This window comes from Melospiza melodia, chromosome 2 (genome assembly GCF_035770615.1).
Source record: "Melospiza melodia melodia isolate bMelMel2 chromosome 2, bMelMel2.pri, whole genome shotgun sequence".
Classification (NCBI taxonomy): domain Eukaryota; kingdom Metazoa; phylum Chordata; class Aves; order Passeriformes; family Passerellidae; genus Melospiza; species Melospiza melodia.
In genome coordinates, this window is record NC_086195.1 from 4187531 (window position 1) to 4201731 (window position 14201).

Sequence of the window (14201 nt, forward strand, 5' to 3'; positions counted from 1 at the left end):
GAGTGAAAAAGCTGATGTGAGAGCAGGCACGTGCCCTTCCCTTCTCCAGAGCAGCTTCAACCTCTGCTCAGGTGCCCAGGAAAAATGATTAAAGTGCTCAGCATTTGGGCAGTACTTTTAAACTGACTGAATGCAGGATTCATTTCAGCTCCCAACCTGCCCTTCCTGGCTCTCTGACCCACAGCATCACATCCTCTCGTGCTTCTCTCTGTGTTTCAGCAGGCAGAAAAACACCCCACCCTTATGCTGTTTACATTTTTAACCTAAAAAGGTGAAAAATAAATAGCCAGGTTTCCCATTTCTAGCTGGAGAAATCAGAATTCCCTGTCACCCCTGCAGGGCTGTACTTTATAACTTACTACACAAAAACTGCACCCTCATGGATGGTTTGGAGATCCATAACACCTTGTTAAATGTTTCACATTGCAGTCTGCCAGAACTGGCATTTTCATAAAAATACTCCAAATACCAGCTGTGATTCACAGAGCAAAATAAAAACAACAGTTGCTGTTGACTACAATTGTTGGAGTTATCTCTTAAAGAACACCAGGGTATCAGGAAATCTGGAGTTCAGGAGCCAAATTTGCTACTGCTATAAATCACCAACTCTATTGATTTCAACAAGACTTTAAATTGATTTCTACTTACTGGAGATTAGGTTTAAGTGACTGAAAATGAGGATTCCAACTAATGGGGATTTTTTTTCTCTTTTTAAAAAGGTGATTCATTTTGTTATTTAGATTTAAGCCTTCTGATTCCAAGAAAAAGCCTTTGATCAAGATGTGTTAAAGCAAAAGCATGACTGCTGTAGCTGAACTGAGATCATCCATCTGAACTCCACTGACACAACAGACTGTGCAGCTGCCTGAGAGGATGGCAGGAGCCTTGATTATCACATTGTTACCTCTTCCTGGAAGATCTAATGGAACAGGAATTGAAGCACGTTTCTGGTTTGCATTTCTCTAAGCAGAACTTGGGTCTCTAACACAGTGCTGCACTTTCTAAACACCTGCCAGATGCTTTGTCCTTTCCAGAAGGAACTTCAAGGAGAATTGATGGATTTTAAGGGTTTCTCTGACACTGAGCTGAGTAAGGAAGGAAAAACTGATTAACTCCAGGGGTCAGATGGGTTCAGACCCTATGGATAAAGCCATGTGGATGCCCAGCCTCACGGGGCTGCTGCACCTGCACAACTGATCCCTTCCTGCCTGGATTTAATGAGGTGTCTCAGTTATAATAACATGCAAAAGGGGCCTCACTGTGTAAATCAATACCCACCCCAGGGCTAAAGGCAGCAAATCTGTCAATAAATAATGAAATGGTGACAGGAAAGGTGAGGCCAGGAGCGCTCCCTTCCCTTCCTGTCAGTGCCTTGTCACGCAAGCGGCCTCGTGCATTTTTAAGGGTGTTCTGAGACAGCACCTCCTGCCCAGTGGCTGGGAAAACTTGGAAAACTGTGCTGGAAACCTCAGTGAGGTGCCCCTGCTTAGCAAGGCTGGACTTTTAAAACTCATTTGCTGCAGTGAACAGAAGCTGCTCAATTATGCATCATTTCAGCTGGGGGTTGAATCAATGGTGGCTCCGTGGAAACAGGAATATTCCTGGGATGGGTTGGGAGCCTGGAGTCAGCACAGAGGCTGCACAGGTGAGGAGCTTTCAGGGCTCACTGAACCAGCAGGAGCTGCTCTGTTGACCTCTCCAGGTGTCAGAAATGGATTTGTAAAGGACTCCCAAAACCTGACTGAAAGCTCACAGTCTTGCACATCTGTATGCAAACTCTGAGATAAGGTGTGCTGATAAGGAAGGCCATGGAATAGAGATGACATGGTTGAGAAAGAGATTAAACTAGAAACAAGTTTCAAAAGATGGCCTTGCAAAAAGACCAGATATTTTTGAGAATTAGAACTGTGAAAGATGCATTGTAGCAAGACCACAGGGGGTAAAATAATAGGTGAAATATTATTTATAAGGTCTTAATAAAAGGACCTGAAAGCAGGGCTGGATCTGTTCTCGTCTGGATGGAAACCCCTGCTGCTGGTTACCTTGGGCTGGCTGACAGCAAAAATCACACACACTGTGTCCCAACACTGGGAGGGTGAAATTATTTGGCATTTTCAAAATAATAGGTGCTGTTAGAAGTATTAGCAGCATTGTGTGGCAAAAGCTAATAGGCTGAAATACATTTATAGGGTATTGTAACCAGGAAATAGGGTGGCTTCTGATAGAATGGTGTTGAGTTTTACATCTTTTGTGTCTCACCTTTCTAGGAGACTGATAATGGAATAAAATCTTTTAAAATGCTTCTCAGTTGCTCTGTCTCTGTAGAGCTGGGATTTTCCAACCTCAGGCTCCGAGATGGACAGGGAGGGAGCACCAGCAGGATTCCAACAGTGACAGCAGCAATTCAGGTTTATCCCTGTGAATTCAGGGATAAACCTGACCATGGCACAGCAACAGGAGAGCAAAACCACTGCCCATAGAGCTGGGCAGGTCAGGCTACAGCAGGAAACCAACACCAGCCCTGCCCCGCTCCCTGCTGAGTTAGGGGGGAGTTCTGCAGGGATTTCTGTGACTCACTCACCCCAGGCCCATTGCTCTGAATCCCCTGGGTGCTGCTGACGAGGTGCAGCACTCGATTTTTGTTAATTAATCCTCTGGAACCTGGGGTTCTCACAGCTCTCACATTTAAATTGGGGATGCTGAATTTTTCCATGCTGAAATCCACCTGCAGAGCTGTGCTTTAAGGGCAGCACATAAAGCTCTTCCATGGATGGCACAGGCCATAATTACAATCAGATTAGGACTGTTAAAACTAAAGGTTTTTTTTCTCTAGTGATATGATTTCCTGCTTTAATTTCCAAGAAGAGCACAAGCACGGTAAGGTTTGGTTTCCATTTTCAGGTGTGGTGGTGCCAGCTCTCCTGTAGGGCTCAGATTGCACTCAGGTCCTCTTGGCACAGGGGGAATAACAGAGCCTGACTTAATTAAGTCATGTAAATTAAATGTAAATGTCTGTAAGGACCTTAAAGCAGGGCTGGATCTGTTCTTGTCTGGATGGAAACCCAGCCTTGAGCTGACTGACAGCAAAAATCACACACACTATGTCCCAACACTGCGAAGGTGAAATTATTTGGCATTTTCAAAATTAAAAATCTAATTTTATAGAAGTGAGGTTCAAGTTAGGACACTTAACAGAAGTGCTCTAAAATATTTGTTGTGTTAATTGAAGTGGACACAGCATCTTTGGTTTGACTTGGAAATTTTGCTGGTAGTTTTAACAGTTTAATATTCAAGTTATGACTGTAAGAACACGAAGGTAGCTGAAAATTCACTGATAAATGTAATCCTTGCTTAAGGCATAAAACTCTTCAGTAACTACAGCTCAATCAAATGTGTCTAAAGATACAGACAACATGGGTAGTCTAATAGCTGCAGCTTATATATATATATATATATATATATATATATATATCACAAAGCAAATAACCCACTTTAGAAAACCAAAATTAAATTTTAAAAAAGCTCACTTTTAATAATATATATTTTGTTAAGTTTTACCAATCAAAAGACAGAAAATGGGCATTCTTGGGGGGGAGGGAATTTGCACATTCTTAATGTGCGAATTTTAGTCTAGAAATAATAGAAAAAAAAAACCTCAAGAGTATCCTGAACCTGAACCCCCTGAGTATCCTGAAGAGTTTGGTTTTTTTCCAAAGTCGGTGTTAATTTTGAAATCAAAATAAAGAATGAATTAGGCACAACAGGAAAAGGTGATTTTGCTGCTACACACTCCTCACAGTGTCTTTGAGGAATTGGTACCTCTGGTATTCCTTCCAGAGGAGGAATTGTTTCTCTCCTCTAAATAAAATATCCCTTCCTAACACCACTATCACTGATTTAGAGGTGAAAATTGTAAAAATAATTTACATTACTGTAATCACAGACTCACAGAAGGGTTTGAGTTGGATGTTAAAGATATTTAGTTTCAAATCCTTCCACTCTCCCAGGTTGTCCCAAGCCCAGTCCAGCCTGGCTCTGAACACATCCAGGGATGAGGCAGCCTCAGCTTTTCTGGAAAACCTGTTCCAGTGCCACCAATGACTTGAATTTATGTTGCAGACATCTCCTGTAGTACCTAAAATGAGACTTCCACATCACAATTGCACAGAAACCTTGTAACTGAACAGCTGTCCTGTTTAAACTCAAGATTCATACTGATTTTGTTTTCCTTTCTGATCTCAGAATATTTATTTCAGCTTCTGATCTGAACCTGTTTAAGTTCATTTTTATTGTACTGGCATGGTTAAAAAACGTGCAGTGTGAGCCTTCCTGTCTGCAAATCCACCAGAACAAAAACCAAAGCCAATGATATCACGTATGTAGTCACATCAAATTAAATGCAGAATTAAATGGTTTTCATCCCTGCAGAACATTCAGCTTTTCTCAGTTGAAGGAGAAAAAGCTCCTGATACTCCACAGAAATAAAAGCTGAGACAAGATAAAGGCAATTTCCTCTCATCACTGATGTGCCATTTCCAGGATAAGCAGCAAATGGCACGGTCTGTCTCTTTGTGATGAGCTCCTGCTTTTCCAACAGTGCAGCAGAAAATAAAGAGAAGGTGTTCCATGCACAGAAGGATTTCATATGGAAACATTAGAGATGCTCATCTAGAGGAGTAATTTCAGTATATACATTTCAGTATATACATAACTATATATACAAATTAACAGTCATGCTAAGAGTATTTACTACTGTTAAAAGTGTAGGCAAGAAGGTTTATTTTCCCCACTCTCTGCCTCTCCTTCTGTTTTTCCACCTGCTTATTTTGATTTTTCTCCTTATGTACTTCTCTCTAAACTGAATCTTGGTCTACCACTGTAGAGTCGGGATGGGGATTTCTCTGTTCTGTATACACTTCATACACAGTGTGTGTATATATATTCTTATTTCTTCATATATATTCTATTTCAAATATTTCATATATATATATTTCATATATATTTCTCATATATCTATTTCATATATGTATGTATATATATGTGTGTATACATATAGATATATGTTTTTCATATATGTATGTGTATATATATGTGTGTGTATATGTATATATATATATATATATTTCATATATATTCTGTATTTCAAACCAGACAGTGCAAATATAAAACCAGAACAGAAAACAACCCATATTTCAGCCTTTGTGTGCTTTGCTTTGTGATTTCTGAACAACAACAACAACAACAACAACAACAACACAAAGATACATAGATTCCTCTGCATCTTCAAGAAATTCAGTTTTGGATCTGGAAACCATTGAATTAATGGAATTATTCCCCATTTTTAGTCAGAATAATACAGTGGGCATGGGGAAAGGAGGCTAAAGGTGAGCTGCCAAGAGTCTCAGCCTTTGCTGAATCCCCTGTGGCCAAATTTGTGTTGAATTCAGTCACAACCAGTGGAGCTCTGTCAGCAGCTTTCCAACAAAAATCCCGTTCCTCAATGGACTCCAATCCCTGTGTCACAGGGAAAGAGCTCCTTCACCCCAGAACTCACAGAAAAAGAGTTCACATCTTGGGGCTGACACTGGAAAAATACTGTGCCTTCCCCTGCTGCCTGATTCTTATTTTTGTCATTATGCTAAGCAGCTTATTTTTAGCTGCAGTGACTGAATTCTGGAAAAGAAGATTTGTTTCTCGAGTTGGGTGTTTAAAACAACATTTAGGCACTGCAGGTGATACCCAGACTGCATTTAAGGGACCCTTGTAAATCTTTTAATAAAGTACTCGCATTCTTTAGCTCAAGGCTTGTCTACATGGTAAGGCTTTGCTGTTCAATCATCAGGATTAGTCAAAACAGCGAGGAACTTCTAAATTGGGTCAAAAATGCTAATTAAGGTATTTGAAAAACGGAGAGAACCTGATCATTCAGCAAAGCTGGACAGGTTAAATCAGTGTTTTTTTCCTAGTTAATATGCAGTAGGTTTAAGGGTTAGTCTTTGGGCTGCTGGACTGAGATGCCCAGCTGTAAAAACCCAAAAAGTGCCCAAATCTGGATGGTGAGGGCTTGGTTGAGAGCCTGGCCTTGGGCTGATGTTAAAAGGCAATTTCAGCTGGCCAAATTTCCTCTGGGACATGGGGGCCATGGAGAAGGGATGGAAAATGGAGAGGAGAGAAATGTTCTTGCCCACCAGCCAAGAACACAAGGACAGCAGGAGGAAAATCCTAGGAAAGCAGCCAGGTTCCCTATGGAGAGGGGAGTGTCCCTGATATCTTCATAGCTGTAAAATCAGTCCCTAAAAAATATTTTTTCCAGGGTTTGCCTGTCCAAAAATGCCATTTGTCCCCACTCACGAGCAGGCTTCTTTCCAAACTGGTTCCTTTCACCAGCTGAAAGTTTATGGAGGAAGTTCTGAGATATAAAATCTTGGGATGCTTTAAATGGATTTCCAAATCTACTAGTCTGATACACCCCCTGAGAGACATTTCTTCTCTGGGATCATATTTGGGGTGCTTCAGTCCTTCATGTGATCACTCCCCACTTTTGAGGAGGTGGGATGGTCAAAAATGACCCTGAACTTGTTTTGTGACATCAGGTAGAGAAATTCCTGGTCCAAGTCACACATTGCCCTTAAAGGCAATGTCAAATATAATCAAAGCTTCTTTTTACTGCTGATTAGCAAAAGAGAAAAATGTAATTGGGGGTCTGATTTTGCAGCACCCCTGTGGGAAAGGAAGTTTCTGCAAATTGAAAGAAATGAAAATTTTCTAGATATTTCCCATTCAAGCCCTTGTGTGATGTTATTCCTTCCAAGCATGAACTCCATTGCCAGGGGATACAAGTAAGTGGTCTGTCCACAAAAGAACCCCAGACATAAATAGTACTTGGGATGCAAAAATATCAAAATATTTCCCAGTTAATAGTGGTTCTTTCCTCCAGCACAATAATTTGGGAGTAAAGAGAAGAAAAAACCCAACAGGCTTCTTGGCTGAGGCTATTACTGAGATTTAAAATTATAATAATGGGAATCTATTTTTAATAAACTGCTCCAGCAATGTTTATTGCAGTGAAGAATAATTGTTATGATAACTCAATTTGTGAGTATTATTCTTAAAACAGAAAAAAATGAACATTATTATAAAACTCTTTGAACCTCTACAATTATCTTCCATTTTTCTACATTACAGGCTCTTTGATGGCACAGTGGGAGGTAGGAAGAAAGTGCATTTCTTTCCAATTTCTGTCCCTTTCTTGGAGGATGAGGGACTGACTCATTTGTCAACCTCACAGGTAAACTTGGGTTTACAATTGTTGAAATTTATGAATATTTATATGAAAAACTGCCTCAGTTTTGCTCTGCTTAAATGATTCCTTGAGGATCTGATCTTACAAACCAAACTGGTACTTAATGACAGATGTGGGGAGGAGAACAAAAATCCAACCCCAAATTTCTGGGAGTTTTGATGCTGAGAAAGAAGCAATGAAAACAATGTGTTGCCACCATTTTTACAGCATGAAGGATTTTAACACTGCACAGGAGCTCAGAGGAGCCACTTTTGTAAAGGATGGGATTTATCATCCCAGAGCTTTAAAATCCTGCTGTGCTGCTTTTACTGCTTTAATTCTCTCTTTTAAGTTCATGATGAGGCATGAACTACAAATAATCACAGAATCATGGGATGGTTTGGGTTGGAAGGGACCTTAAAGCCCATCCAGTGCCACCCCTGCCATGGCAGGGACACCTCCCACTGTCCCAGTGTCCAGCCTGGCCTTGGGCACTGCCAGGGATCCAGGGGCAGCCACAGCTGCACTGGGAAATCTTCTAATCTGATCTTTTCTATCTTTTTCCAAAAATCTGCTTGGGGTGTTGTGAAGATTAGAACACAAGGATGTGTGGGACATGCTTTCAAAACACCAAATGTTGGAATTAATTTAAAAATATCTTACTTCCATGTTCCATTTCCTTTTGAAAACTCAGAGAAATTCCTGAATATATTTTTTTTTTTAAATTAAAGACTGCTTAAAAAAATGTTTTCCATGTACTTCAAAGTTTTGGCCTGGTGTGAGGACAATGATGCAGAAAACATCTACAGCTGCTTGTACCATCAGCTGAAGTGTGCTCCTGTCTAGGAGAGCTGGTTGATGTTCAAGGATCACCTTCTCCAGGCTCAGTGAGCAGAAACTCAGGAAAAAATTCTGGGAGACCTCTATGGACGAAGCAAAAGCTCCTGGCAAAACTCAGACACAGAGAGGGAGTTCCCAGGAGGGTGGAAGCAGGAAAGAATAACCCAGAGGGGATACAGAGACATTGTCCAGACATTCAGAAATGGGGTTAGGAAAGCTCAAGCCCAGCTGAAGTTGAATCTCTTCAGGGATGTCAAAGATGGGAAAGGGGAAAGGGAAGGAAATTTCAAGGAAATTCCAAGGAAAAGAAAGGAAATTTCAAGGAAATGAAATTTCCAGGAAAGGAAATGAAATTTCAAGGAAAGGAAAGGAAATTTCAAGGAAAGGAAATTTCAAGGAAATTTCAAGGAAAGGAAATTTCAAGGAAAGGAAATTTCAAGGAAAGGAAATTTCAAGGAAAGGAAAGGAAATTTCAAGGAAAGGAAAGGAAATTTCAAGGAAAGGAAAGGAAATTTCAAGGAAAGGAAAGGAAAGGAAATTTCAAGGAAAGGAAAGGAAATTTCAAGGAAAGGAAATTTCAAGGAAAGGAAAGGAAATTTCAAGGAAAGGAAAGGAAATTTCAAGGAAAGGAAAGGAAATTTCAAGGAAAGGAAATTTCAAGGAAAGGAAATTTCAAGGAAAGGAAATTTCAAGGAAATTTCAAGGAAATTTCAAGGAAATTTCAAGGAAATTTCAAGGAAATTTCAAGGAAATTTCAAGGAAATTTCAAGGAAATTTCAAGGAAATTTCAAGGAAAGGAAAGGAAATTTCAAGGAAATTTCAAGGAAATTTCAAGGAAATTTCAAGGAAAGGAAAGGAAAGGAAAGGAAAGGAAAGGAAAGGAAAGGAAAGGAAAGGAAAGGAAAGGAAAGGAAAGAAAGGAAAGGAAAGGAAAGGAAAGGAAAGGAAAGGAAAGGAAAGGAAAGGAAAGGAAAGGAAAGGAAAGGAAAGGAAAGGAAAGGAAAGGAAAGGAAAGGAAAGGAAAGGAAAGGAAAGGAAAGGAAAGGAAAGGAAAGGAAAGGGGAAAAGGAAAGGGTCTTCTGCAAGTTTATGGTGACAACAGGAAGGCCAGGGAAACTGTGGCCCCACTGCTGAGTGGAACCTGGTGACACAGGACATGGAAGAGGCTGAGACCCTGAATGCTTTGCTGGCCTCAATGTTCCCTGGCCAGAGCAGCCTTCAGGAATCCCAGGTCCAGGAGATCAGTGAACAGTCTGGAGCAAGAGACTCAGCCCTGGTGGGCACGGATCATGTCAGGGAGTGCTTAAGCAAGCTGGGTATGTGTAAATGCAGGGACTTTGATGGGATGTGCCCACAAGGGCTGAGGGAACTGGCAGATGCCAGTGAGGTCCCTGTCAATAGCCTGCGAAGTGACCGTGGGATTGGCAGAAGTGCCTCAAGACTGGAGAAAGCAAATGTCACTCCTGTCTAAGAGAAGGACAAAAGGAGGATGCAGCAGGAACCTCTGAGCCTCATCTCCATCCAGGAATTCACCAGCAAACTCCTGAGAGTTACCTTCTGAGAATTAATTTTCAGCTTTGCCATTGGGTGGATTCATTTCCAAATGCCCCATTTATCAAAATAAGTTTTTTTTTTTCTCACAGTCTTTCTTCAGGCTGTCTTGTAATTGCTGGGAATTATTTTGAAAAACAAACAGTACTTATTGCAAACCCTCAAAACTTTACTGCACCCATAAGATGCAACAGGCAGCAGTTTGAAAAGGGAGGACAGAAATTAGGTAGAAGAGGCAGAAGTGATTGGAAGTGACATTTTCCCAGGAAAATTGAATGGGCTGAGAAGAAAAGCAAAGCACCATGAAAACAGGTGAAAGTTCTCTTGAAATAAAAGATTTACTTAGAGGAAGAATGAAAGTGTGCTGAAGCAGCACAGTGATTTATCTCAAATGTTCTTGTCTACTGAAACCAACCACCTGAAGTTTTTTATTTCTTCACCACGTCCTTAAATGGAGAATGACTTTGATTAATTGTATTTGAATTACAAATTACCTCTGGCAAATTTCTGAAGTGGTGGGTAAAAGAAGAAAGATGCCCAGTAAATGTTTCCTCACTGACTTGAAAATTAAAATATTGTTCTGTCTGCTACTGCTGAAAGTTCTTTCTATCCATATGTTTTGTTTAAAACCCTTCATAAAATGACCTTTAATAATGCATTATTCAATATTTATGGGCCAACATTCAAATTGCCCCACTGGAACATTCAATTATTCTTTCAAGGTAATGAAGCTAATTATTAATTTTATAATATATTTAATTTCTTTGCTGCAAACGAAAGCTAAAGCTAATCAAGAAAAATAAGGAAAAAAAATAAAGCCATTAAAAATAACAGAGCTAAACATGAGTACAAGTCTGTAAATCACTGGAGGGGCCCTAAGGCTGTTCCTGGAAGATTTTTTTACTCAAGCACAGGGACCAAATTTTGAGTTTATCTGCCCTCAAGGAAATCAGATTTATATGGAATACATTAGAATATTTCCAAATACTAAATATGCAAAATTAAATATGCACTTGGAACATGAAAGGAAAGATAGCAAGATATTTGTTAAAGAAATGATAAAAAATATCTGTTGACTGCTTGGAAGGAAAGAGTTCAGTTTTGACTTAGCTGTGAATGCAGATGCTTCCCTTTAGCAGAGCAGGGACAAATATTTATCTTACTCCTTTGGAGCTAGAAATGAAAATTATTCCTATCTTTATCTATTTCTACAGCTCCTGGGTTTGTGGTTCTACCCTGTGACTACACAGAAATCAGCAATTTCTCCCACTACTTTATTTCTTACTTATTTTCCCTCTTATCTATCTGTGTGACACACTAATTTCCTGCCTGGAGTATTATAACTGTCTCTCTTCTGCTTGGGCTTTTTCTTCCCACATTTTTCTTTTAGCTTTCTCCAGCCCAACCCTTGATGCTTTCTTTTCAGTGTTCCTGCTTTTGAATGACCCTTGCTGATCCTTCCTTCCACTCCTCTGTCCTCACAACCACAGCTTGTTATGGTGAATATTGAACAAAAGACCCTCCAGAGATTGTTCCTTACTCTTTTTCACATAGATCAGCACCTCTGATTACCTTATGTGGATCTGAGTAGCAGCACTCACACTGGCAAAATTGCAAAATAAAATAAATAATAAAAAATAAAATAAAATAAAACAAAATAAAATTAAATAATACAAAATAAAATAAAATAAATCATGTTTTCAGAAAGCAAACAAATAGAATTATGCCTTTTTCCCATTTGAATCCTACTCTGCTGTGTCACATCCTGTATCCTGTAACAAAGACTGACAAATCTTCTGAGATTTTATAACCTGCTTGATCTCAGAGTATCACAAATAACTTGCCTGTGCTGTTGGGAATTAAGGTATCAGCAGAAACACCATGTTTGTGATCTGAAAATGTGACTGAGCCTCAAGTGCCTTTGTGGAAAATTTAGGATTTCTGTAAAACTGATTATACAATTAAGTAGAAGTTGTTTATTGTTTATATTATATATATTTATAGATTTTATAAATTATTAAGTGTACATTTTTATTGGTGTTTTTTTATTGTTTATTTGGTTTTTGTTTGCATTTTTTGGAGTGCATGATTGGTTATAGTTTAGCTGTTTTATAGTTTTTTGTTATTCAGTTTTTGTGGTCTTGATATTTGGTTTCTTAGTCTCTTCTTTTTAAATTTAGTAAAATTTATTTATTATAATTTTAATTATATTTTATAATTTTATTATATTTTATTATTTTTATATTATTTAATGGTATTATATTTTTAATTTCATACAATTTATTTATGTATTATAATTTAGTACAATTTTTCAGTAGCTTTGATGAATTCTTGAGGCTTTGATAACAAACTCAGAAGCAGTCTGGCTGGTGCACACTATGGCTTAACCCTTGTAAATACATTTCAACACACCTTCAGGCAGCAAGGAGCTGAAGCCTTAATTTTCTCCTTTATTTTGTTCCCTCCTGATTTAGATATCCCAAGTTTGATATTAGGTGATGTCAAAGAGAGGAGTGGAACAGCTCCAGGCTTGTTACAAGTCTGACAAGCCACAAGGCAGAAGGGACAGGCTCATCTCCTGCAATCTGTCTTTATCAGCAGTTAATGAGAGCCAGCTTTGGCTCCCAAGCACGAGGCAGCACAGTGAGAGGGGGTTTATTCCAGGCTGGTTGGAGCTGGAGATGGGCAGATGCACCCACATATGGTCTTATTTATCCCAGGAGGGTCAATGGCCTGATGGCTGCAAGTGTGAGGAGTGGATTTGATGGCTCAGCCAGCCTCTTCCTGCTCCTGAATTCCCACGTTTTCTGTATGTGGGAGAATATGCTCGCATGTTCCATTAGCTGGGATTAGGATTTTAGCTTTTCTATTTTTCATGTATTTGTAGTCCTGCAATTCTTCAGTGTATAACTCTAAACTCCATACACATTGTGAGCTGCTGCTTTCCCAGTTTGGTCAGACAAAACAATTCCTCTCCAGGCCTGGGAATCAAGGACACCTCACTGTCTTGAGCTCCAAGAAATGTAGACAAAAGTGAGGTGGGGGGGAGCAAACTTGGGGTAAATTACTCCATTACCTGCAGCTGTAATTGGAAGATTAACTCCCAATATGCAGATGGACCAAACTTATAAAAGTGTGAAAACTCGTGACCCACTGTCCATTTTGGGTGTAGCCCTGGGGGGCTTTGTCTGCCCCAAATGTATCTGAAGGCCTTTCAATAAATAGAACTGCCTTTTATTCTCTAATTTTTTTGGCCCTCTGTTTTTAGGTAGCCCCGAAAATACATCAGCACAATCCCCAGTATGGCATTCACATTCTCTGAAAAAATCCCTTCACCCAGGATTTTTCTCCTGGGAAGCTGAAATGTCTCAGAAAAAAGGAAAACAATTCTTGTCTCATTTGCTTCTCCTGTGTTGTGCACCTGTGGAATGAGTTTGGAGTTGTTTACCCACAGGTGATTGTTTCATTGGATTCTGGTGTGAGTTGTTTTCACTCTTTGGCCAATCAGGTCCAAGCTGTGTCAGGACTCTGGAAAGAGTCACGAGTTTTCATTATTATCTTTTTAGCATTCAGTATGTTTTCTGTATTCTTTAGTATAGAATAGTATTCTTTAATACAAAATAGTATAATAAAGTAATAAACTAGCCTTCTGATTGGATTCTGGTGTGAGTTGTTCTGACTCTTTGGCCAACCAGTGCCAGGACTCTGGAAAGAGTCACGAGTTTTGATTATTATCTTTTTAGCATTCAGCAAGTATGTTTTGTGTATTCTTTAGTATAGTATAGCATTCTTTAATATAATATAGTATAATAAAGTAATAAATTAGCCTTCTGATTGGATTCTGGTAGGAGTCTTTTGACTCATTGGCCAACTGGGGCCAAGCTGTGTCGGGACTTTGGAAAGAGTCACGAGTTTTCATTATTATCTTTTTAGCCTTCTGTAAGTATCCTTTCCTAATTCTTTAGTATAGTATAGTATTCTTTAATATAGTATAATATAATAAAGTATTATAAAGTAATAAATTAGCCTTCTGATTGGATTCTGGTGTGAGTTGTTTTGACTCAATGGCCAACCAGTACCAAGCTGTGTTGAGACTCTGGAGAGAGTCACGAGTTTTTGTTATTATCTTTTTAGCATTCAGTATCTTTTCTGTATTCTTTAGTACAGTATAGCATTCTTTAATATAATACAGTATAATAAAGTATTAAATTAGCCTTCTGATTGGATTCTGGTGGGAATCTGTTTTGACTCTTTGGCCCATCAGGGCCAAGCTGTGTCAGGACTGGAAAGAGTCACGAGTTTTCATTATTATCTTTTTAGCATTCAGTATCTTTTCTGTATTCTTTAGTACAGTATAGTATAGTATCATAAAGTAATAAATTAGCCTCTGAGAACATGGAGTCAGATGCATCATTCCTGGCACCCCTGCAAATACAACACCCCAGCTACATCTGTGACTATCAGGAGACGCTGTGATCCACCCTCTCCCCAGCCTGGCCACGGTGTCAAACCCTCCCTGGGGTGCCCC

At 39.3% G+C, this 14201-nt stretch overlaps 1 protein-coding gene across 1 annotated transcript in view; it reads right to left on the minus strand.

The window, feature by feature from the left end:
- DSCAM (DS cell adhesion molecule) overlaps positions 1-14201 on the minus strand; it is a 468801-nt gene that overhangs the window by 7636 nt on the left and 446964 nt on the right. The gene's annotated exons all lie outside the window — the stretch shown is intronic.